Source organism: Pelophylax lessonae (assembly GCF_965119305.1).
Source record: "Pelophylax lessonae genome assembly, chromosome: 5".
Taxonomy (NCBI): Eukaryota; Metazoa; Chordata; class Amphibia; order Anura; family Ranidae; genus Pelophylax; species Pelophylax lessonae.
The window spans coordinates 338914410-338938964 of NC_138772.1; the positions used below are offsets into that span (position 1 = coordinate 338914410).

General features: G+C 41.6%; 1 protein-coding gene across 1 annotated transcript in view; it reads right to left on the reverse strand.

The window, feature by feature from the left end:
• Positions 1-22069, reverse strand: part of RNF182 (ring finger protein 182) — an 81543-nt gene extending 59474 nt beyond the window's left edge. The window contains exon 1 of the mRNA XM_082257553.1: positions 21921-22069. The gene's annotated coding sequence lies outside the window, so the exon portion shown is untranslated. The remainder of the gene's footprint in view (positions 1-21920) is intronic.
• Between the last annotated feature and the right edge of the window lie 2486 nt (positions 22070-24555).

Consider the following 24555-nt stretch of genomic DNA (forward strand, 5'->3'; position numbering starts at 1 on the left):
TATCATCAGCTCCTACTCCTCCATCATCAGCTTTAATTTCCCCAATTTTATCATTAGCTTTTGTTTTTTCCCCTTGAGGGGACTATACACAGTGTAATAACACAAGCTCAGGTTCAATCACATGTGTAAAAAAAATTGAAACATTTGTGAGCATTGCTTGATCACTTTCAATCAATTGTCGTGATGTTTTTTTTTTTTTTTTAGAAAAGCAAGTGACTGGACATGGAATGGCGACATTTCAGCTGTTTTGGAAGAGGATGTAGCAAATGTGTGGTACATCTTATCATTTTTACCATTTAATGATTGTATGAAAAAGTTTGTAATTACTAAAATACACATGTTGGTATTAAAAAGAAAACACTCCTAAACAATGACAACATTTAAGAAAAAAATACAGATGCAATCAGTATTCAGTTTTGCAGTCAGGTTGCTTATACAATATGCTCTTTTTTTATCTAGCTTTGTGCTGTACCAAGGGTTAAAATAGTCTGTGCTGGCAACATGTTGTAAAGTTGGATCACTGCTCTCACATACAATACAATGCAGAGACCTTAGTCTCCAGTAGGGATGATCGAACGGTTCGAGTCGACCATCGGCTCGACCCGAACATTGACTGTTCGAGGTTCGGCCGAATTCCGAACTTTTTGCTGAAAAAGTTTGGAATTCGGCAACCAGAACCGACCAAAATGCAATGGGACAGGGACTGGGCTTTAAAAGCCAGTGATTGGACCAGAACCATCAGTAAAAGCCAATTGAGGGGGCAGGAGAATGCTAGGAATGTGATTGGAGTGACTAGGGGGTCCAGAGGCCAATCATTAGTGAATACGCCCCCCAATATATAAGATAGCCCCGCCAAATCTCTACCATTTTAATACAGGGCTGTGGAAGAGAGTGGAAGCAGTTCTGTTACTTCTGCTTCAAAGTGTCATTTAGCAATTATTAGTGTGAGGAAAGGGATATCTAGTGTAGTTAGGGTACTATTTTCCACTATAGTTAGATTTAATAATCTAGTTTCTGTAGGGAAAGTGTTAAGTGTAAGGGGACCGTAGTGTAGTGTAGGGTTAACTGACTCTGACTGCTATGGCAGGGTGACAAAACCCTTCCATGTCAGGGTGACCGCTATAGAGAAAAGATTGTTTCTCTTAGAACACTTATAGAACCGGATAGTGGCTTCGCCCCTTTCACCTTGCTTTTTGCTGCAGGCGTTTATAGGGCTTTTTTGAGGACATGTTTGGAGTCAGGCATGACATCTGAACTTCTGTGTAGGGGTATATATACACACACACATGTATGTATATATATATATACACATACACACATATAGGTGTGAAAATAGCAGAAGCCTATGCTTGCGCTAATGAAATAATTAACACCCATATGGCTTCTCTGCTATAACACCTATATGTGTGTATGTGTATAAATACATATAAGTGTGTGTGTATATATACCCCTATACAGAATTTCTGATGTTTTGCCTGCCTCCAAAGACCCCCAAAAAATGCCCAAAAAAAACGCCTGCTGCAAAAACACACCTGGGCGTTTTTGTAGCTGGCGTTTTTTGGGCATTTTTTGGGCGTCTTTGGAGGCAGGCATAACATCAGAACTTCTGTGTAGGGGTATATATACACACACACACACATATATGTATATATACACATACACATATATAGGTGTGAAAGTAGCAGAAACCTATGCTTGCGCTAATGAAATAATTAACACCCATATGGCTTCTCTGCTATAACACCTATATGTGTGTATGTGTATAAATACATATAAGTGTGTGTGTATATATACCCCTATACAGAATTTCTGATGTTTTGGCTGCCTCCAAAAACCCCCAAAAAATGCCCAAAAAAAAAAAACCGCCTGCTGCAAAAACACACCTTGGAGTTTTTGTAGCTGGTGTTTTTTTGGGCATTTTTTGGGCGTCTTTGGAGGCAGGCATAACATCAGAACTTCTGTGTAGGGGTATATATACACACACACATGTATATATACACATACACATATATAGGTGTGAAAGTAGCAGAAACCTATGCTTGCGCTAATTAAATAATTAACACCCATATGGCATCTCTGCTATAACACCTATATATGTGTATGTGTATAAATACATATAAGTGTGTGTGTATATATACCCCTATACAGAAGTTCAGATGTTATGCCTGCCTCCAAAGACCCCCAAAAAATGCCAAAAAAAAACCGCCTGCAACAACACACCTGGGCGTTTTTTTTTGGCGCGGGCGATTTTTTTGGGCATTTTTTTAAATAATTCAATAATTCAATAAATCCGGGCCGAAACTTTTGGGAAGTTCGGGTGTTCTGGTCGAACCGAACTTTTGAAAAGTTCGATCATCCCTAGTCTCCAGCAGTCTAATGCGCCACCTGCACAACAATACTGCTCAAGGAGTGCTATTAACAGTAGTGTGCACCGAGAAAATGTCAGAGGAACACAATCTGATGATTCTCTAATTATCATAATGATCTTTGAAAGAAACCTGCACAACCTCCACAAAATTACTACCCAAAAAAGTGAATATAACTAAGACCAAAAATGTAATTAACTGCAGCTTACCATCAACATCACCCTAGGTTACTGGCTTTGAATTTAGACTACAGAACACCTCCCCCTCTCCTTATCTGCAAAACATAGGGGTAGGTTTTCTGTAATTAAAAAAAAAAAATTGGGAAGCACTAATAACATTGCTTGACTACGTAACTAACTACGCTGTGCCTGAATGCCAGACCATTCTGATTATGCAAAGATTTTGCCCTTTCCGTATACTGTAGTATAAAAGCTTGTCCGTACACAACTGCCTCTCACACATTCTTATTAGCCAGTGAGGCAGCCAATCACAGTAATGGGCCAACAGGAATGTGTGGGAAGCCAGAGGGAGAGGCAAGCTCTTGTACTACCAGAAAGTGTTGAAGCTTTTTCAACCAGATTGGTCCAGGGCACTGATAATTTCCCTAGGAATTTGCCCTATATGTACTTGTCACCAGCTTTTTTGTTTCTAAAGAGTCACCTAAAGTGGAACTTCTCCTTAAAAGGGATGTTCCTTTTTAACACCTCCTCTCCCACTTTTAGATGTTTTTTTTTTTTTTTTTTTTTGGGAGTGGGTACCTAGTTTTAGCAGGTACTTACTCCCACTTCTGGTCACATTGCAACAGCAGACACACCGGAAGTGTTTCTCCCACCCCCTACTTGCAACCTTCCACAACACGTCACAGGTCCCAGAAGGCTGTGGATTAATTCCTAAAATGCAGAGCGACTGCAATGGGAGCTGGCTGTGAAGTCGCAAAGAGTCAAAGCATCTTCCCATAGTAAGCAGGCTGGCACTGGGGACCCAAAAAACACTAAAGAACCGACCCAGATGAGGACGGCGCTGGATCCTTGAACCTTTTAAAAGTCAGCAGCTAGAGTATTAGTAAAGAAGAATTGTTGTGGTCTGAAGCACCAACAGAGAAATGTCTCCATCCCTAAATATATCCAAGAAAAGGATACATTGGTCATGAGACTTTGTGTAGGGCAAATCACTTACAAATCCAAATACAATATATAGACATATTCAAATATTGTGTCTATATATACTTTTTGCAAATCTGTCATCGTGTACTTGCAGGACTATGGAATGTACAAATACAATTTTTTTAAATAAATTTAAAATTATGTGTACCTAATATAATTTTTGTACAAGTGATTTGCCTCACAGAAAGTCCCATGACCTATGTATCCTTTTTTTGCATCTAGAGTATTTGTAGCTGGTAACTTTTATTTAATTCATTTATTTTTTTAAGACTAAAGAACCACTTTAAATGCTAGCTGACTTTTTGTTACTTTTGTAATACCAGGCAGAAATATTAACAGAATAGTCTTTAATAATGACATGTCTAATTACTTTATTCTGTGTATTTTTTTGTGAAAGTGGTATGAGGATAAACTGATCCTTCCTTTGAGCTGTGAATTCCATGTTATCAAATATTTTAAAATACATTCACGGCTTGGTTATGCATTTATAATGAATGTCCCGCATTAAAGGATTAGTGAGATTATCCTAGTAACAATCTCTTTCTTTAGAATCTTGTTGTAAACATTATAAATTGTTATGCTACTTCCATCACACTATTTTAGAAAAGCTGTTTTTGGCCTTCATTATAATTTTTTGACTACATTTTTTAAATTGTAAGACACTGCCCCCATGATGATCATTGCTTTCATCCATTTACTCTATGGGGATCACAGGAACAGCTTGCTAAGTAGAAAAGCTGACACTGTCCTTTGCATAACTACAGACTATTCTTAGGAGATTCCAAGGCATTCCAGAAATATCATTCCTTTATATGTTCTGGATCTGCCTCTAAATCGGATGTACCTTGAAAGCTCTAGTGGGAACTTCATCAGAAGCCAACCAGCTGAGCTTGAGCTATCACAGCTGGGCCAGAGTTATGGAAAGATAATCTTAGAAAAGTTTAATTCACATTGCATGTCTTGCTACCTAAAGTTCTGTCTTGAGATCTACCTACATTTAAGGGATAGGTTGGGAAAGATGGGTTGAATAATCGACCTTTAAATAATTCAGGTTACATAAGTATAGCTATTGTAGACACTAATGAATGCAGTTAGGGCTTAATTACACTTGCAAAAATCCCTCAGTTGAGTCACATTTTTACCACCCCTCAATCACTACTCCTTTTGCTGTAGTGGCTGTGGCTGGGAATGCACAGGGCAGGATATATCTCCTGTCATGCTTGATGAGCAATATTGCCCACCAAGCGTGACCCCTATTTAACTGAATGGGCCAGTGCTGCAACCGACCCACAACCTCACACAAAGTGCATGGTTGTCAGTCTTTAGGGGGTTGAAACAGGTGGTGGGGAGGGGTTGATATAACACCTCCTCACCACCTGCCAGAAGCTCTCTGAAGAATGCAAAGAGTGATCTAAATGTAGACTGCTCTTTGGAGACAAAGCAGGTGTAAACGAGCCTCTAAAACGTTTGCAGGCTTTAATAATGAAATTATTTTATCTCCATTTTAGTATTTTAAATATATCAATAAAAGCGTTTTTTTTTTATGTAGCACTGTCCCCGTAGGGCTTGCTGTGTGATGAACTGTTGGGCCTCCTCTGATTACCTGCAGACAGTCACTTAGGGACAGTTCACACATTCATCCTTACTCCCAATGGCTCGTTACTCAATAAACAGTCCAGGGGGTTTGATTTTTGATATTTATTGTAGAACCTGGATTCGAGGGGGAATAGTGGGATACTCCAACTTGAACTATTTACAGTTCATAAGGACAACTCTCACCTGGCCTCACCAGGTTACTTGTGAAAGCAGTCACACTGCTTTAACCATACTGTCACTTGTATGGAAAGGGTTAAGCTTAATGACTTCATGAACTACATTATCTCCAGGACACTCTCTAGCATCCCCTTTACTGACACCCATCCACTGACTCTTCTAGCTGAAGGGATGGCCCCCCTCAGGACAGGCCCCTTGACACAGATCTGTACTCACTGTATGCAGAATCAGATGCTTTCAAGAGTCTCCCTTCCAGTCAGCTCTGCAGGTCCTCAGGTTGACCCCCTGGAGCCACATGGCAACTTCTACAGAGAAGGAGGCAACCGCCCCCTCCCTCCGGGAGTCTGCTCTCTAGCTCAAAGACCCCAAGCCCATGTGCTCTTGGCATTTATACAGTATCCCAATAGGCACTTTCCTCTGCTAATCACCAGGGCTGTACTAAATGCCTGTGCACTCATTTGTCAGGTTTCCTCCCACTGTCCAATATGCCTCCCTATTGGACCAGTGTGAAACACTTCAGACAAACCGAGCTGCACCTTAGCACCATTAGCAGAGCTGGTAGGCAGAGAACAATATAGATTTACCTGGCAATCTTTCTGGTAAGCAGAAAAGATCCAAAACTATACTCTCTCTCTAGCACCTATCTAGGAGGGTGCTACATCAATATATGTTAAATAAATGGGTAAAACTACCTGCTGATGTTCCCAGAAATCCAGTGGTCTGAGAATTTCCTGTAAGGAGATGACAATGCAGAACTTCTAGGCTTGGTTCGCATATGATTGGCTGCAGTTTCCCTGCGTTTTTAAAGTCTGGTGCAGTTTTGTTCAGCGGTTCAGGTGTGATTCGGATGCACATTTTACATTCTCCCTGAAGTGATCACAGAGGCTATGTGATCCTTCTATATAGGATCGCATGTCTCTGTGATTACTTCACAAGCCACGCCCCTTTACAGTTAGAATCATGCCCCTAGAGACACATTTAACCCCTTGATCACACATACTGTTAACCCCTTCCCTGCCAGTGTCATTTTTATAGTAACAGTGAATATTTTTAGCACTGATTACTGTAGTAATGTCACTGGTACCCCCAAAAGTGTCAAAAATGTCAGTTAGGGGTCCGATCTGTCTGCCGCAATGTCGCAGTCCTGAAAAAAAAAATCGCAGATTGCCGCCATTACTAGTAAAAAAACCAAAACAATAAAAATGACATAAATATTTCCCATAGTTAGTAAACGCAATAACTTTTGCCAAACCAATCAAAATACGCTTATTGCGATTTTTTTTACCAAAAATATGTAGCAGAAAACAAATTGGCTAAAATGTTAAAAAATTTTGATTTTTACAATTTTTTTTTGAGAATTTCATATAAAATAATGTGAAAATATCGTAATTTTTTCAAAATTGTCGCTCATTTTTTTGTTTATAGCGCACAAAATAAAAATTTCACAGATGATCATATACCACCAAAAGAAAGCTCTATTTGTGGGAAAAAAAAGGACATCAATTTTGTTTGGGTACAGCGTCGCACGACCGTGCAATTTTCTGTTAAATAACGCAGTGCCAAATCGCAAAATAGGGCCTGGTCATTGAGCAGCCAAATCCTCTGGGGCTTAAGTGCTTAAAAAGGAACCAAGACCAGCTTACAGATAGGCTTTATAGAGAAGGCTGCTGTTTCACGTTATGTGAATTGGATGCGGTTCACAATGCATCCAATGTGCATATATGTGAACCGAGCCTAAAGAACACTGAAAACCCAAAAGGTCCTTTTAAGTCCTGCCAGGTTAACTCTGTGAACTCCAACCCCCCCCCCCCCCCAATGTTATGGGGATGAGGAGAGTGTGAGATGTTCTGTAGTGCTAACTTGAGTTTGAGTTGGGAAAGAGGGACACAGTGGTGGGATTCAAAAATTTTAGTAACCAGTTCCGACTTTCCCAGCAGAATGACCAGCGTGCCTCCTTTCAATGCACAGTGACCAGCGTGCCCCCTTTCAATGCACAGTGACCAGCGTGCCCCCTTTTAATGCAGAATGACCAGCATACCCCCCTTCAATGCTTAGTGACCAGCGTGCCCCCTTTCAATGCAAAGAGACCAGCGTGCCCCCTTTCACTGCACAGTGACCACATCATTGCCCCCAATCATTGCAGAGTGCCCACAGCATTGCCCCCAATCATTGCAGAGTGCCCACAGCATTGCCCCCAATCATTGCAGAGTGCCACAGCATTGCCCCCAATAATTGCAGAGTGCCACAGCATTGCCTGCAATCATTGCAGAGTGCCCACAGCATTGCCCCCAATCATTGCAGAGTGCCACAGCATTGCCCCCAATCATTGCAGAGTGCCACAGCATTGCCCCCAATCATTGCAGAGTGCCCACAGCATTGCCCCCAATCATTGCAGAGTGCCCACAGCATTGCCCCAATCATTGCAGAGTGCCACAGCATTGCCCCCAATCATTGCAGAGTGCCAGCGTTCCCCCTGCGAGACCCGTGCACTTACCTCACGGACGGTCACGGCAGCTTCTCTTCAGTCCCTGGCTCCCCGCGTCTCCTCAGTCCTCCCGCCTCCTCGGCCAATGGCACAGGGTTTGCCTTTCGGCCAATCAGGAAGCGGGAGGACCCGCTCCCTGATTGGCCAGGAGGAGGATCCGTGTGACAATAGCGAATTTTCATTCGCTATTGTCATAGAATGGGCGGGCGCAGGGCGCACTGCTCTGCTCCCCGGCCGCCACGTCTGCGGCTGCGCGGTCCGAATATGTGTGTGCGCGGGACCTTCAATTGTACTGCGCGTTCGCGCAGGCGCACAGCTTAGAGGGAACAGCCTTCTGCGAATTTGCAGAAATTTAGTTAGCGGTTCTATGGAACCGGTGCGAAGCGGCTGAATCCCACCACTGGAGGGACACCTATTAGCAACAAGTATGTAAGCAAAGGACACACTCCTGCCTTACCCCTGTTACATGCAGAATTACCTTACATGAAAATTGATTGGTTAAACCCACATGTGCTTTTTTTTTACCACTACTACTCCTTCATACTAGCTTTTGAAATTTACAAAAACAGTAATTTGGAAATTGGATGAAAGGTTTAGCATTTTAAAACACTTTTTGATAGAGAAATAGTGTATTTTATACAGGTACAGTATATACATAAGACCAAATTGAGGGACAAATGAGGAGGAAAGAGGGACAGGTAGACTTTTTTCCAAAAAAGGGACAGTGTCTCAGAATCCGGGGCAGTTGGGAGCTGTGCTAACAAACTTTCTTTCATAATTTAACAATGCTATTCCTCCATAGTGCAGTAAATGAGTGTTGTCACTCTAGGACAGGAGGAGTGCTACTGGCAAAACTGCCGGGTAAAAATTAAGAAAAAAACAATCGCAGCCACCACATCTAATGACTAGTAAGATGCAAAATATTACATTTTTATTTTTCGGTTTAGATATACTTTTAAAATTGATCTTGTTATTAATCAGCACTTTAAAGATCAAGATCAATAAGCAGCACTAATAAATCAAATAATATGCTGTACCCATTTATCCTAAATAATGTAGGATATGTGCTAAAGGGATAGTAATTAAGTTCATTCCTATAGGGCATTAGGTTTGTTTGTAATCCCCTGTTCTTACAATCTATGCTGATCACTAATACTCTCTTCCTTTTATAAGGAGGCCATACCTTTTTCTTTCAAAGCAGCCTGAGGGTTCCATGGAGCCTAGTGCTCATCGCATGCTGAGAGCTCTTGTTACTTCTTTTATCTCTTTTGTCTTGGCAAAAAACTGATGCCCAGAGGTTTTGCAGTTAAGATCGTTTGTTTTTATGATTTTTTTCCATCCTCCCTGTAAGAAATGAATTTGCTGAAGGTCTGTGTTAAAGATAATCTATTCTGCAGGGCTGAAATACGTATCTATTCTGGAGAAAATGCTGCTCAAATTTTTTTGCAATGCTGGCCACATGTGTATAGATTTAGACATTTGTTCACATAATCTCTTCTGAAGGAATTCATAAATCAATCTGAAATGTGATACTTTTCCTATAAAGAGATCCTTTTGTTTTAGTTTGACAGCCCTTTTAATTATGGCACAAATGTTTTTATCTACCTATCTATCTAGTAGTATGGTATTTCACATGCACAATGCGAGATAGCTAGGTCTGTGCTAATGTATGTGTAGTGGTCATCTCCCAGTATATTGGTAGGTGAACCTATTTATTGCATTATAGTTTATATGAAGCTCCCGTTTATTTAGTTAACCCTGCCCCTTCTGGTCTGGAAATCTATAGCTAGTATTAGTTTAGAGATTGCTAACCAGCATAGGCTAGAGCCAGGTTAGACATCCGGTGTCCACTTCTGAATCATTAGCTTAGAGGTCCTGATTAGAAACTATTAGGGAGGGACTAAAGCACACAGTAGATATACAGTATACCAACTCTGAGTTCCACTGGCACAGTTCTGGTGCTGCTGGTGAGAAGCCCCATTCCTGCCTGGTTAGACAACAGATGGAGGATCCCCTGTGACCGCTGATCTTATCTTTAGGTTTTCGACACAGAGACAGACACCACACTATCTTTAGGGACCCCTGCAACTGGATTTTGTTGCAACATTCATCTGGAGGTATCTCTATTAATAAATATATATACTTGGGTATGTGAGCACAATTCCACCAGGACTCCTATTGTGCCCGTTTGCTGACAAAACCTGTTTGTACATTGGATAAATGTAATATTATTAATCCTTTTTTATATAAAGCTTGTATTACTTCCATACTGTGGAATGTGCATCTACATACTTATAGTTACTGTTATATGCAGGTTGCAGTAGTTCCTCTGCTCCTAATTACTGGTTAATTTCACAGGAAGGGAATCCCTTCTGTTTACAGAAGCGCTGTCCTGGGTGGAGGAACTGTCAACTATTTTATCAAACCCACTTTTCCACTTAGTGAAGATGGTTTTCCTATTTACCTACAGGTTTAGTGCAATATCCTGTTTGGGGAGGTCCATTTTACCTGCCTCCCCAAAAGAGGGTTAAAGCTGTATTATTCTTCATTATTTTGTTATCTGTTTAGCTCACAGGTCTAAGGACTGGTAAGCTGAGATGTATGCCATTTTTTTTCACATTTAGAAAAACTTTACATTCCTATTACCAATACTGTGTGCTGCGCACTCCTAGTCGAGTCTCAATGATTGGAAACTACTTTGATTTGTTTCATATCATGTGATCACTGTGACAGGCAATCATAGTGATCACATAATTTTGTTTACAAAACAAATCTGCTTACTTGCAACGTTAATGCTACACTCAGTCCCACTGGTTCCTACTCTGTCCATAGCACATACCATCCAGTTGGTCCCCACGATGGCCACACTACACACCGCACTACTGGTCCCTACAATAACCGCAGCACATACAGTCCACCAAAATTATAGGCATGAAAATTACTTGCAAGCAAACTGGGAAAAGTTATAACTGAGTATCATTGTGGGTTGAGACTTGACTGTAGGTTACATCATACACAATTGTGTAATCATTACAAATTACCCGTAGGGATTTCTAAGATCATTATGAACAGTTCAGTAACAGTTGTGGGACTCCCCATAGAGTGTGCGAAGCAGAAGAAAGGGTAATGTGTAGTTTGAGGCAGATGGGGAAATTCTAGTCTGACTGCATGTAATCCACCTTTATCATACACTGTATTACACAGGATTTCACTTCCCCATCTGCTTTCTGGACTCTGCCATTGCTCAATGTCTATTTTGTGCATTCTAATACAATAAATATTATGTTGACAAAACAAGTCATGCGTGAACCCATATAGTGTAAAAAACATTATTATCACGCTAGACTAAATAGCCATAAAACCTGGAGCTATGTCTCGAAGGCTGGAAAGCCTCTAGAGAAGGCAGAGGACACGATCACAGTTGTGATTTTCTTTTTTTCATCTTTCTTTCACTGTTTGCTCTCATTATGAGATTACCATGGCTCAATTCCTTCACAAACTTTAACTTTTACAACCAGCACCTGTATGGACAAGGACTTACAATTTAGCACTACGTGTTCAAAATAGGGGTTTGTCAAGTTAATTGCATCTGCTGATACCTTGTCCTATACTAGAAATGGAGATGGCTAATGACTGCTTGATTGCTATGGGCTGAGGGGATCACTTCTTGATGTAGTTGGGGAAGCTAGAGTGTCTCTGTGGTCCAGAGAGCTATAATGACTGGGGAATGTGCTCCTGGAAGGGCTACTCTTGCCAAACAGGCAAAAGGAGAGGCCAGACTAAGAGTATCCACTAGTCCTCCAGCTTTTTGGGGGTCAATGTGAAAGAAAAATTACAGCCAACCTTTCTCCAAATGCAAACCCCTGCCCTCATCTCTTCTCAGAAAAGTAAACAATATACCCAAAATCAAACCTTAAAGCGGAGTTCCACCCTAATTTTGAACTTCACATCATGCATATCTAAATCTCTATCTAAAATCGATTTGGCTATTTTTTTTTTTTTTGTTTTATGTTCCCTTACCTTATTTTTAATGAAAAATAACTTACCTTCCTCCCACTTCCTCCTTATGAGGCCGCGGCCACCAACGTAATTTCCTGCTTTGCATTGACTCCTGGGAGATGAGTGTCATCAATCCCAGGAGTCAATGCGCCTGCACTGGTGTCCCTCGTCACTTCTGGTGCAGGCACATCATTCTCTGCATATGGATGGAGAACAGCCTCTGGGCATGCGCAGAAAGCTGTGGGATTGCAGCCTGCCCTGGAAGTGACGAGGGTATAGCATTCTGGGACTCATGAAATCCAGGAAGACACTGCGGCTTCAGCTGCCCACACTGCAGATGGCCGCGCTGGACAAGAACTTCACAAAGTAATTCATCCTGCAGGTACCCTAAACAGGGGACAGTTTAGAAGATATCATTGTTTAAATGCACTAGCCCTGACTATTCTAGGGGTATTTTTAGGTAAAAAAAACAAAAAAAATTTCCGGAACTCCGCTTTAAGGAAGGAAAATTGCTTGAGTTCCCCATTAACACAGTCGGTGTTGATGGGAAAATCCCACCACCAAGCTATTGTGTTCTCCCAGCGGGAGGGGGGTTAGGGGAGCCGTCCAGGGCAGGAGAGCACACAGTAATTATTGCTAGCGGCTATAGACACTGTCAATAATCGCACAAGGAATCCGACATGCTGGTTGTACCTAACCTGATCGATCAGTAAACTTTAGTACAATCAGCCTGCCCATACATTGTTTGAGTCTCTGTCGGTCCCTGCTGAGATTCGAACTGTCTATGACCAGCTTTACTCAGATGTTCTAGGCCATCGGAGACTAATTAGACACTCCCTGAAGAAGAAAAGGCTGTGACGTGCAAGGAGGAAGGGGGCTGTGCTAGAGAATCACCCCTACAAGAGTAGTCACAGCAAATTCAAAGGCACATTGCAAGTAAATCAATAATCATTTATGAAAAGGAAAACCACTGCACGCCGACATTTAAAATACCTACTTTGTTTGCCTTTACCAGAATTTTTCTGATGATGGCAAAGTCTTTTTATGCTCAGTGCAAACAGTGCTGCTTGTGGGATTTACCATCAATTTCTGTCTTGTGGGCGCAGCAGGAAGTGAAAGGAAATCTTCTATTTTAAGCAGAGTTCCGCCCCCCCCCTCCAAAAATTAAAATTCAGCAGCTACACATACTGTAGCTGCTGACTTTTAATATTAGGACACTTATCTGTCCTGGAGCCCAGTGATGTCGGCACCGCAGCCGATGTTTCCATTGGCTGTTGGGTGCTCCCGCCACCATTGTCGGTCAGGGAACCCGGCAGTGAAGCCTCGCGGCTTCACGGGCGGGTCTCTGCTGCACATGCGCGCAGTGCGCTGCGCATTTGGATTGGCTCGGCGGCGGAGAAGGGGTCCTCACTTCTCCGCAGTGCCGTTTCCGGAAGTGGGGAAGGGTACCTGTCAAAAACAGGTACCCGTTCCCCCCTCCCCCCAGAAAGGTGCCAAATGTGGCACCGGAGGGGGGAGGAAGCAAATGAGCGGAAGTTCCACATATGGGTGGAACTCCGCTTTAAGACAACTGCCCTCTTTGTCCTGATTGGAAGATTCCTTCCCCTCACCTCTTGCTTTCATGACAACTCTAAAATTTAGAAATTCCAGTTACTTTCTGTCTCAGTGGTCACCGGGACAAAAAGGGGGAATCTTTACAGCTGGGATACAGACTGCAATAAAAACTTACTTAAACTAAACGTAATAGTTTTGGATAAAGTTAAGTGACTCTGTTGGCAGTGATTTGCCTAAAATACAATATCGTCTAATTGGCTTGGTTCTGCAAACCGATTTGCTTATCTCTAACACTAGCGCAAAGCAAATGGGAAGGTAAAATAAGCCCATGTTGCTCAATGCAGCCATTTATGCAATAACTGTCTGAAAAATAAAGAGAATATTTGAATGTTTTTTGTGGGAAACAACTCCACTACACTTCTCCACCTCCAATATTTATACACACGCTCTATGTAGCAATGGCAACTGTGTGGAGTGAAATAGAACTAGTCAATTTAAAGCATTAGTGTAATCATCTTGCAAGTAACGTAAGGGGGGGAGGTGTTCATCCCCCCCAGCACAGCAATTTTCTAGTGTGTACATGGAATCTCTTCTATTCTTATACAGCCAGCTGTGGTATCTTACAAATCTACAAATCTTATAGATTTTTTTGACTGGGTGACTAAAATAATAGACGGTGGAGGTGCAGTAGACATTGCATATCTAGATTTTAGTAAGGCTTTTGACACTGTCCCACATAGAAGACTTATCAATAAACTGCAGTCATTGAGCATGGACTCCCATATTGTTGAGTGGATTAGGCAGTGGCTGAGTGACAGACAACAGAGGGTTGTAGTCAATGGAGAACATTCAGAACAAGGTCATGTTACCAGTGGGGTACCTCAGGGATCTGTACTGGGACCAATTTTGTTTAATATCTTCATAAGTGATATTGCAAAAGGCCTCGATGGTAAGGTTTGTCTTTTTGCTGATGACACAAAGATATGTAACAGGGTTGATGTTCCTGGAGGGAAACGCCAAATGGAAAAGGATTTAGGAAAACTAGAAGAATGGTCAGAACTCTGGCAACTGAAATTTAATGTGGATAAGTGCAAGATAATGCACCTGGGGCGTAAAAACCCAAGGGCAGAATATAGAATATTTGACACAGTCCTGACCTCAGTATCTGAGGAAAGGGATTTAGGAGTAATTATTTCAGAAGACTTAAAGGTGGGAAGACAATGTAATAGAGCAGCACGAAATGCCAGCAGAATGCTTGGATGTATAGGGAGAGGTATAAGCAGTAGAAAGAGAGAAGTGCTTATGCCGCTGTACAGAACACTGGTGAGACCTCACTTGGAGTATTGTGCGCAGTACTGGAGGCCATATCTCCAGAAGGATATAGATACTCTAGAGAGAGTTCAGAGAAGAGCTACTAAACTAGTACATGGATTGCAGGAAAAAACTTACCAGGAAAGGATAAAGGACCTTAACATGTATAGCTTGGAAGAAAGAAGAGACAGAGGGGATATGATAGAAACATTTAAATACATAAAGGGAATCAACTCGGTAAAGGAGGAGAGCATATTTAAAAGAAGAAAAACTACCACAAGAGGACACAGTTTTAAATTAGAGGGGCAAAGGTTTAAAAGTAATATGAGGAAGTATTACTTTACTGAGAGAGTAGTGGATGCATGGAATAACCTTCCTGCAGAAGTGGTAGCTGCAAATACAGTGAAGGAGTTTAAGCATGCATGGGATAGGCATAAGGCTATCCTTCATACAAGATAGGGCCAGGGACTATTCATAGGATTCAGATATATTGGGCAGACTAGATGGGCCAAATGGTTCTTATCTGCCGACACATTCTATGTTTCTATGTTTCTATGTTTCTATGGTAGGATTTCATTAATCAGGATTTTTTCTTGTTGCAGCACAACATCTTGTCAATATGCAACAAGCTTGTAAGCTCCAACTAGTGGTTCTTTGCTAACTGGGCACAGACTTTGGTATAAACTATCCCTTAGAAAGTTCAGGCCAATTTAACTTTGGACCCAACACCCCATTTTCTTGGAATTGAATAAGACTAGCAATTCTGTAAAATACAAATTATGATGTTAAAGTAGATGGAAACACTAACTAAATTGCATTTAGTTTGCTAAAGCTCTGTGTATCATAAACAATTGTCATTTTTAGAGTATGAAATAATTGTATTCACTATCTTTGCTTCAACTCAGTGCTGCTGATCCCCTGCATCCTTGCAATAGCTTACTATCAATATGCACTCAACTGAGATCTGCATGGCACTTATCAAAGCGGGTTTCCTGATGATGACAGACATGGAAATATGCCAGCAATGTATGTCAGTATGCCTATTTTTAGTCTCCATTGGGAGAGCTTGTGACAGAGTGACAACATAGGAACACACTTGGGAGGCAGGCCAGACTGTTGTCACCCTATAACAGGAAGTATCTGAACAAGGACTGGACAGGATCTCCAAGTATTATTTTATTGAAAGCTTTTAATATTCTATTTCTAAAACATTGAAAAGTACACTTAATAATAAAGCAGACCTTCACTTGGAAAATTGACTTTCTCCGATATGCTTGGCCCTCCCTCTTACACAACAGCAGAGAGCATTTTTTTTTTTCAGTTTGGCTGTCTAAATACCTTTATTTTAGTTAAGTTCTGCTACTTCCTTTTTATTCCTCACCTAGGCAAAGATGATGTAAACCCCAACCCCCCGCCACCCTCCCGCTGCCTTCTGGGATTTCCACCTCACAGATCCCAGGAAAGTGCTTCACTTGGAGACAAAACAACGTGGGACCTGGATGACTTGTGGGATCTTGAGCTTGCGTAGACATGCTGCAGGTCTGCCAGGTCCCAAATACATAGCAGACCTGCAGTGTGTCTGCATATGCGTGAAACCCCATGCGTAGGCACAAACCCACCACAGGTCTTTGCCAGGTTCAAAATATCTGGCACAGATCTGCAGCACATCCACGCATGTGCAAACAGAAATTTCAAGATGGCGATGTGCTAGGAGAGGGATGCATGGAGAACTTCAGTAACAAGCAAAACAAACTGAACATCTAGACTAGAGGGTATGTATTTTTTATTCACAGACAGGGACACTTGTTAACTGGCTACAAATTTGTTTTAGTTAGGTAGAGTGAAGGTCCTCTTTAACATGTTAGAGAGTATAAGATATTTTAGTGGGGCTTTGCATACACTATATTACCAAAAGCATTAGTACTCCTGCCTTTTCACACACTTTAATTTTAATGGCATCCCAGTCTTAGTCCATAGGGTTCAGTATTGAGTTGGCCCACTCTTTGCAGCAATAACAGCTTCAACTCTTCTGGGAAGGCTGTCAACAAGGTTTAGGAGTGTGTCTATGGTAATGTTTCACCATTCTCCCTTTAACCTCACCTTTAAAGTCCCACTTTTGGTGTATCCTGTGTATACATACGGGTCCCATGGGGCCAGTTTAGGGTCCGTTGTTTTGGAAACACCTGTTCTTTTTTAAACTTCTATATATACTAGGGATGTGGTGAGAGTTCTCTTGGTTTATTGGCATTTGGAGTTTGGCACCAATAATGTTTCACCATTCTCCCAGAAGAGCATTTGTGAGGTCAGGTGCTGATTTTGGAGAGAAGGCCTAGCTCGCAGTCTGCACTCAAATTCATTCCAAAGGTGCTCTATCGGGTTGAGGTCAGGACTCTGTGCAGACCGGGAAACTTTCTCATCCATGTCTTTATTGACTTTGCTTTGTGCACTGGTACGCAGTCATATTAGAACAGAAAGGGCCAATCCCAAACTGTTCCCACAAAATTGGGAGCATGAAATTGTCCAAAATGTCTTGTTATGTTGATGCCTCAAGAGTTCCCTTCACTGGAACTAAGGGGCCAAGCCCAACCCCTGCAAAAACAACCCCACGCCATAATCCCTCCTCCACCAAATGATTTGGACCGGTGCAGACATGGATGAGCGAGATTGGAGTGGAGGAACTTGACTGGCCTGAACAGAGTCCTGACCTCAACCCGATAGAACACCTTTGGGATGAATGAGAGGGCAGACTGCGAGCTAGACCTTCTCTCCAACATCAGTGCCTGACCTCACAAATGTGCATCTGGAAGAATGGTCAAACATTCCTATAGACCCACTCCTAAACCTTGTGGACAGCCTTTCCAGGAGAGTTGAAGCTGTTATAGCTGCAAAGGATGGGCCAACTCAATGTTGAACCCCACAGACTAAGATTGGGATGCCATTAAAGTTCATGTGCGTTAAAAGGCAAGTCCCAATACTTTTGGTAATATAGTGTATATTTTAATTATCAGATTTACCTGGCAACAGAGCTTACATGTGCTGGAAATTATTTTTTTGGTTTACTGTTGCGATGCAGTGCCCCCATATTTCCTGTGCCATGTTCTCTCCTTATGCTTTTATGTTTGACACTTGCTGATTCCCATTTCGGTAAATGGAAAAAAGTGTTGAGGACTGATTATGCACAGCAGGAGTAACACATCACACCTCGGTGTGTTACAATACTGCGTGTTGCATCTGTATCCAAGCAAAATTCTCATCTAACCTGTAGAGATTTCATTTACACAACAAGAGTTAGGAGACTTGCTCTATATAGGGACTATCACAGATGTGGCTGTTTTTTTCACTTGCTAATTCCCTCTGCTACTTGTAAGAAAACAGCAGCAAATGTCATCCTGCCCTTATACTCTTAGAAAATGAGATTTGTAGGTTATTTACGAAAGCACTGCAAACAGCAAATGCACTCTACATCACAGTAACCACATGCTTTCTTTTATTACTTTATTACAGTGAGAGCACTTGAAAATATTTTTAAAAAATTGCAGCTCTTGACAAGAAAAAAGTAAGACATCTCTCTCATATTATTAAATCACAACTACTAGCTGCTAAAAATCAAGGTGAAAAGGAGACACAAGCGCTACTAAGTGTAGCAATTAAGTAGCTTTAATGGAGGTAAAAGAGTGTTACTCACAAAAGGAGTGTGAAAGCCGGCATGGCGCATAGTAAGAACAGGTCTTTGTCAGCACAAATTCTGGTCTGCATCCTGGGTGGAATAGAAGGGCTGGGGTCGCAACTCTCAGGGGCATTGGGGGCTGTCAGTGCTTCCTGGTCTGTGGAACGCACAACGTGACGGATGTGGTGTCACAACTGGACATGACGCAAGGACGTAGCTGGCAATGTGCCCATTGGCTTCATCCATGGCCTGAAAAAGGAGCACATGCTCGGCAAACGCATCGCCAGGGACGTCCTTGCGTCACGTCCAGTTGTGACGTCATGTCCACCGGATTGTGCGTTTCACGGACCAGGAAGCACTGACAGCCTACAGCGCCCTTGAGAGTTGGGACTCCTGCCCTTCTATTCCACCCATGATGCAGACCTGAATTTGTGCTGACAAAGACCTGTTCTTACTGCACTATATGCTTATTTTTACACTCCTTTTGTGAGTAACACTCTTTTACCTCTATTAAAGTTACCTAATTGCTACACTTAGTAGGCGCTTGTGTCTCCTTTTTCCCTTTTATCCACATAGAGTTGCTTCTTGCCTCTAGACTGAGCCCCCCTCATTGGTCACCCATATTAGCGCCAATCTCTGTTTGTGTTAACTGCTAAAAATCATAACTAATCATAATAAATTAAGATTCACATTTGTTGTCATTTTATTGTCATCTGATTTTTTTCTTCAAAATTAAACTTTGCTGGTGACTGCACTTGACAAAATGGACAAATCCCATTTATATCAGTCTTTTTAGTTACTTTAGGCAGGTTAGAAAAATTATTCTTTTAAATCATGATAATGTCCAGCAAGTCTTATAAAGCAACTAGACCCGCTGTGGAGTTACTTGATGACCGTAAAAATTATTATTCATTTATTACCCTATGTAATATGAAGCTTTAAACCTTAAAGGAAATCTATCATGACTGAAATACAGGGCTGCCATTGCTGACCTTAAATTGAAAATGCTATTTGACTTACTGCTACAGTCATGGTCAAAAATATTGGAACCCCTGCATTTCTGTCAGATATGCAGATAATGCCCCACTTCGCCCAGAAAATTGTTGCATATACAAATTTAAAGGCATTCTCATGTTTATTTATTTTGTTTGTATTGGTATGACACAAAAAAGTGGAGAAACAAAAATCCAAATCTTGACACATTCCGTGCAAAATTCCAAAAATGGACTGGACAAAGTTGTTGTCACCTTCTCAAAATTGTAAGAAATAATTGCATTCCAAGTTTTTAATGCTCCTGTTATTTGTAATTAAACTCACCTGTATGAATTACCAGGTGCTGACAATAGAAAAATCACACTGGCAACCAGTTAAAATTGTGGAAAATTGACTCAACCTTTCTGTTGTGTGTCTCTGTAAGCCACACGGCGCATGGAGAAGAGAAAGAGCAGCAAAGAATTATCTGAGGGTTTGAGAACAAAAATTGTGGAAAAGCATGGACAATCTCAAGGTCACAATCTATCTCTAGAGATCTTAATGTCCCTGCGTGCACTGTGCGCCCATGGCACTGTAACTAATCTCCCTGGACGTGGACGAAAGAGGAAAATTTATCAAAGATTGCAACAAAGTATTGTTCAAATGGTGGATAAAGAAACTTGATCAACTTCCAGACAAATTCAAGTTGACCTTCAGACACAGGGTACAACAGTTTTAGCTTGCACTATATGTCGCCGTTTGAATGAAAAGGGATGCTATGGTAGGATACCCAGGAGGACCCCACTGCTGACACAGAAACATAAAAAAAGACAGATTGGAGTTTACCAAAATTTACCCGAGGAAGCCAAAATCCTTTTGGGAGAACGTGCTGCGGACAGACGAAACAAAATTACAGCTTTTTGGTAAAGACCATCATTCTGTTTTCAGAAAAAGAAATGAGGCCTTTAAAGAAAAGAATACAGTTGATACAGTCAAACATGGTGTAGGTTCACTGATGTTTTGTGGTTGCTTTGCTGCTTCAGGCACTGGATGTCTTGACTGTGTGCATGGAATTATGAAATCTGAAGCATACTAAAGAATTCTTGGGTGCAGTGTAGGGCCAAGTGTCAGAAAGTTGGGTCTACGTCAGAGATCATGGCTCTTAAAGCAGGACAATGACCCAAAGAACACGCCAAAAAGCACCCATAAATGGTTTAAGACAAAGCGCTGGAGATTACTGAACTGGCCAGCATTGAGTCCAGATCTAAATTCCATAGAGCACCTGTGGAGAGATCTCAAAACAACAGTTGGAAAAAGGAACCCTTCCAATCTGAGAAGCCTGTAGCAGTTGGCGAAAGAAAAGTTGTCCAAAATTCCAGTAGAATAATCATCATTGATGGTTACAGAGAGGAATTGATCTCAGTTATTTTTTCCAAGGGGTGTGCTACTAAATATTAAATTGAGGGTGCCAATAATTTTGTTCAGTCCATTTTTGAAGTTTTGCGTGGAATTTTTTTAGATTTGGCTTTTTATTTCTCTATTTTTTGTGTCATACTAATACAAACCAAATGAAATAAAAGGGAGAATGTGTAAACATTTGTAATTGCAACATTTTCTGGGCAAAGTGGTGCATTATCCGGCAGAAATGCAGGATGCCAATATTTTTGGCCACGACTGTATGATGACCCTTTAAAATTGACTGATCTGCAGGTCAGAAGTTGAAGAAAAAGTCAGCAGTCCACATCTGCAAACTTGTGGGTCATTGATTGCAAAGGGTTAGCATGATGGCCGGGCATTTAGCATTTTAAGAGGGACCACTCACCCACAGCTGCCTTGGTGTTTCTCTCCTAACAGGTCAATCAATACCTTTGCATACATTGCAGTGATGCTTTCCTTTCAGCACCACACCAGATCACAAGTCTCCTTCCTTATCTCACCAAACAGGAGGATCCTTCTAAATGACAGATCATTATATTTACAGACACAGAACAATGACTGTTTTGACTTTCTGTTTGGTTTATTGCACAGGCATAGTGAAATACATCTGATATTGCCAATCATATAAACCTCCCTTTGTGCACATCATAATGAATACAATAATCATTCAGGGAGTGTGGCAGCAGTGAGCATACAGAGCTTCCTTTGTTCAAGGTAACATTAAGAGCCTCTAAAAAGAGTCTTTTCTAAATTCCAATTTCCATAAACAGCTTACATCCCAGGAGCACAAGTAACAACCATGTACACAATACTAATACCATTACAGATTCCTGCAGCATACAGTCCTTGTTGTTGCATATTCAACACTTACACCTAAATAGCTTTCCTACAGCATAGACCCTGCTAATGCAAATTCAAGACTGACCTGATCAATGATTGCTGTCAGATTCATGTTTGTGTACTATAGCAGGTGACAGTTCCATTTGTTTTCTGATCTGTTTCACAAACCTGCTTGCACTGAGCTATCCTCTCTTTCTAATGCATACCAGGTCTGCAGCAATGACAAAGCTTGTATTAACAGGGAACCACTTACTTGTAGCTGGTATGCAGTGGTAATGAGGTACCACCGTAGAGCGCAACAAGACAAAAAAAAAAAAAAAGCCACAGGTATTTAACATAAAAGGTTATTTTACCTGGGGCAGCGGCAGGATAATTGCACACAGATGCCTCTGCTCCTCCTTTTCTCCCTGTGTTGTCCCCATCAGCATCTGAGAAGTGAAGCTTTGTTAGTACTACATAGCAGACTGGGCAGCTCCTGTCACTATAGCAACAGACCGCCTAAAGACTCACTCTCTCTGCTGCTCTGAGCTGGTACAGCAGCTTTACCCCCTCCTGAGTTCATTCAAGAATTCCCATTGAGTAAGGATTGGAGGCTGCAGGAGGAGCTAGCATCATGGATACAGCACTCATTGGTCCCAACCTGCACAACTTCTGCATGATGATGCCAGAAATAGGATTCATTGGCAATAAAAGCTAGGTTCTCCCTGCCAATAAAAGCTGGGTTGCATCTTACTTGCTAGGTGACATATAATGTGATACTAAAGCTCCAGGAAAGTTTTGCATTGGCCATGTGTTTGACAGTCCTGCTGCTGCATAACCTCATTATCATACATAACGTTTCAGCAAATAAAATTAAAGCTAAAGCAGAAATTTCAGGATTGATTTCCTTAGATTAGTAAGCTCCATGAGGGCAGGTACTGATAAGAATGAATAGAATGTAAAGCACTGCGTACAATGTAAATTGATGGCACTATATGATGGCGAACCTTGGCACCCCAGATGTTTTGGAACTACATTTCCTATGATGCTCAACCACACTGCAGAGGGATGAGCATCATGGGAAATGTAGTTCCAAAACATCTGGGGTGCCAAGGTTCACCATCACTATCAGTAAATCATCAAAGCCAGTGTCTATAGTGTAGGAACATAACTCTTTATTTACTTTAGGGCCAGCTTACACCATAGAAACGCAGCTTAGATGCATTCCGGATGCATTTCTGCATGCACGTTTTTGACACGCTTTTAAATGTGTTTCCAGTGCATTTTTGATGCTTTCCAGTGCATTTTTTCCCCTCTCTTTTTTCCTCACCATAAATAGGAACATTTGCTTTCCGGCACTTTTTGGGGTATTTAGGTGCATTACAGCGCACTTTTGATGCCTTTTACTGTGTTCCAGGACAGTTCAGTGCAGAAAAAAATGCAGCATGTTCTACTTTTTTTCTGAAACTTGAATGCTTTGAAATCGATCACGCTAGTGTGAACTATCCACTTGGAAACCATATAAGCTACTTTCCGTGTGTTTCTGATGCAAAAAAAAAAAACAACACACTGGACTGCATGTGGTGTGAACCAGCCCTACTTTTCTGCACTGAACAGTACTGGAACATGGTAAAGCACATAAAAAATGCAATGGAATGTACCTAAATGCACCAAAAACGCACCGGAATGCACATGTCCCTAATTAAGGTTAAGAAAAAATGAGAGTAAAAAATGCACTGGAAAGCATAAAAAATGCACCAAAATGCATCAAAAACACAAACGAAGAAATGCATATGGAACACATTTGGACGGTGTTTCTTTGGCGACAAAGTAAGGTACAAATCTCTACAGGCGACGCTTTAAACGCCTTTACAGGTTACCTGTTTAGAGTTACACTATTTAGAGTTATACTATTTAGAAATATTGTTCTCGCTCTAACATTCGTGGCGATACCTCACATGTGTGGTTCGAATACTGTTTACTTATGGGTGCGTGACTTATGATTGCATTCGCTTCTGCACGTGAGCAAAGAGGGATGAGGGGGGACGCTTTTCATTTTTTTTATTAATAATATTATTTATTTTACTTTTTATTTTTACACTGTCTGTTTAAGTTTTTTTTTTTTTGGATAATTTTTATTCCTATTTTCAAGGAATGTAACCATCCCTTGTATTAGAAAGAAGAATGTCAAAAAGACCCCAAATCTCTTCTTTACCTTTAACCACCTCCCACCCGGCCATTGTACATATACGGCCGGGCGGGAGTCTCGTCCTTCTGAATGGACGTTCCGGAACGTCCTTCAGAAGGAGAGAGATCGCGCCGCCGCCGGCGCGCGCAGCGGCACGATCTCGATGTGCCTGTGTCGCTCGGACACACGGCAACAACATTCGGCAGGAGGGCCCTGTGATTGGCCCTCCTGATCACATGACAGCTGTGTCCAATCAATGTAAACACAGCCGTTGTAACGGCTTTGATCTCTTCTTTTCCTCACACAGATCCTGTCAGTGAGGAGAAGAAGAGACAATCTGTGCTGCAGCCAGGGGATCAGTGAGTTTGAAGCATTTTTTTTTTGCTAATTACACACTGATCACCCTGTTAGTGTTCCCAAAACACAGTGTCCCCAAAACACAGTGTCCCCAAAATACAGTGTCCCAAAACACTGATATAAAAATCATCAGGCGCACATCTGTCCGTGGATCATCCCGCGCACATCGTCACCTGATCTGCTACACCTGTCTGATCTGACACATCTGTCCGTGGATCATCCCGCGCACATCGTCACCTGATCTGCTACACCTGTCTGTAATCTGACACATCTGTCCGTGATCTGACGCACCTGTCCCAGTGAACATCTGCCGCATCTCACTTCAACATCTGTCCCAGAAATCATCTGTCCACATGGCAAAAAATTTTTATAGCGGCGAGGAGGCTGTCCAAATTATCCAGAGTATGTCGAATGAGAGTAGCGGGGAACTCTCTCCGTCAGACTCGGATAGCGAGTATGAGCCA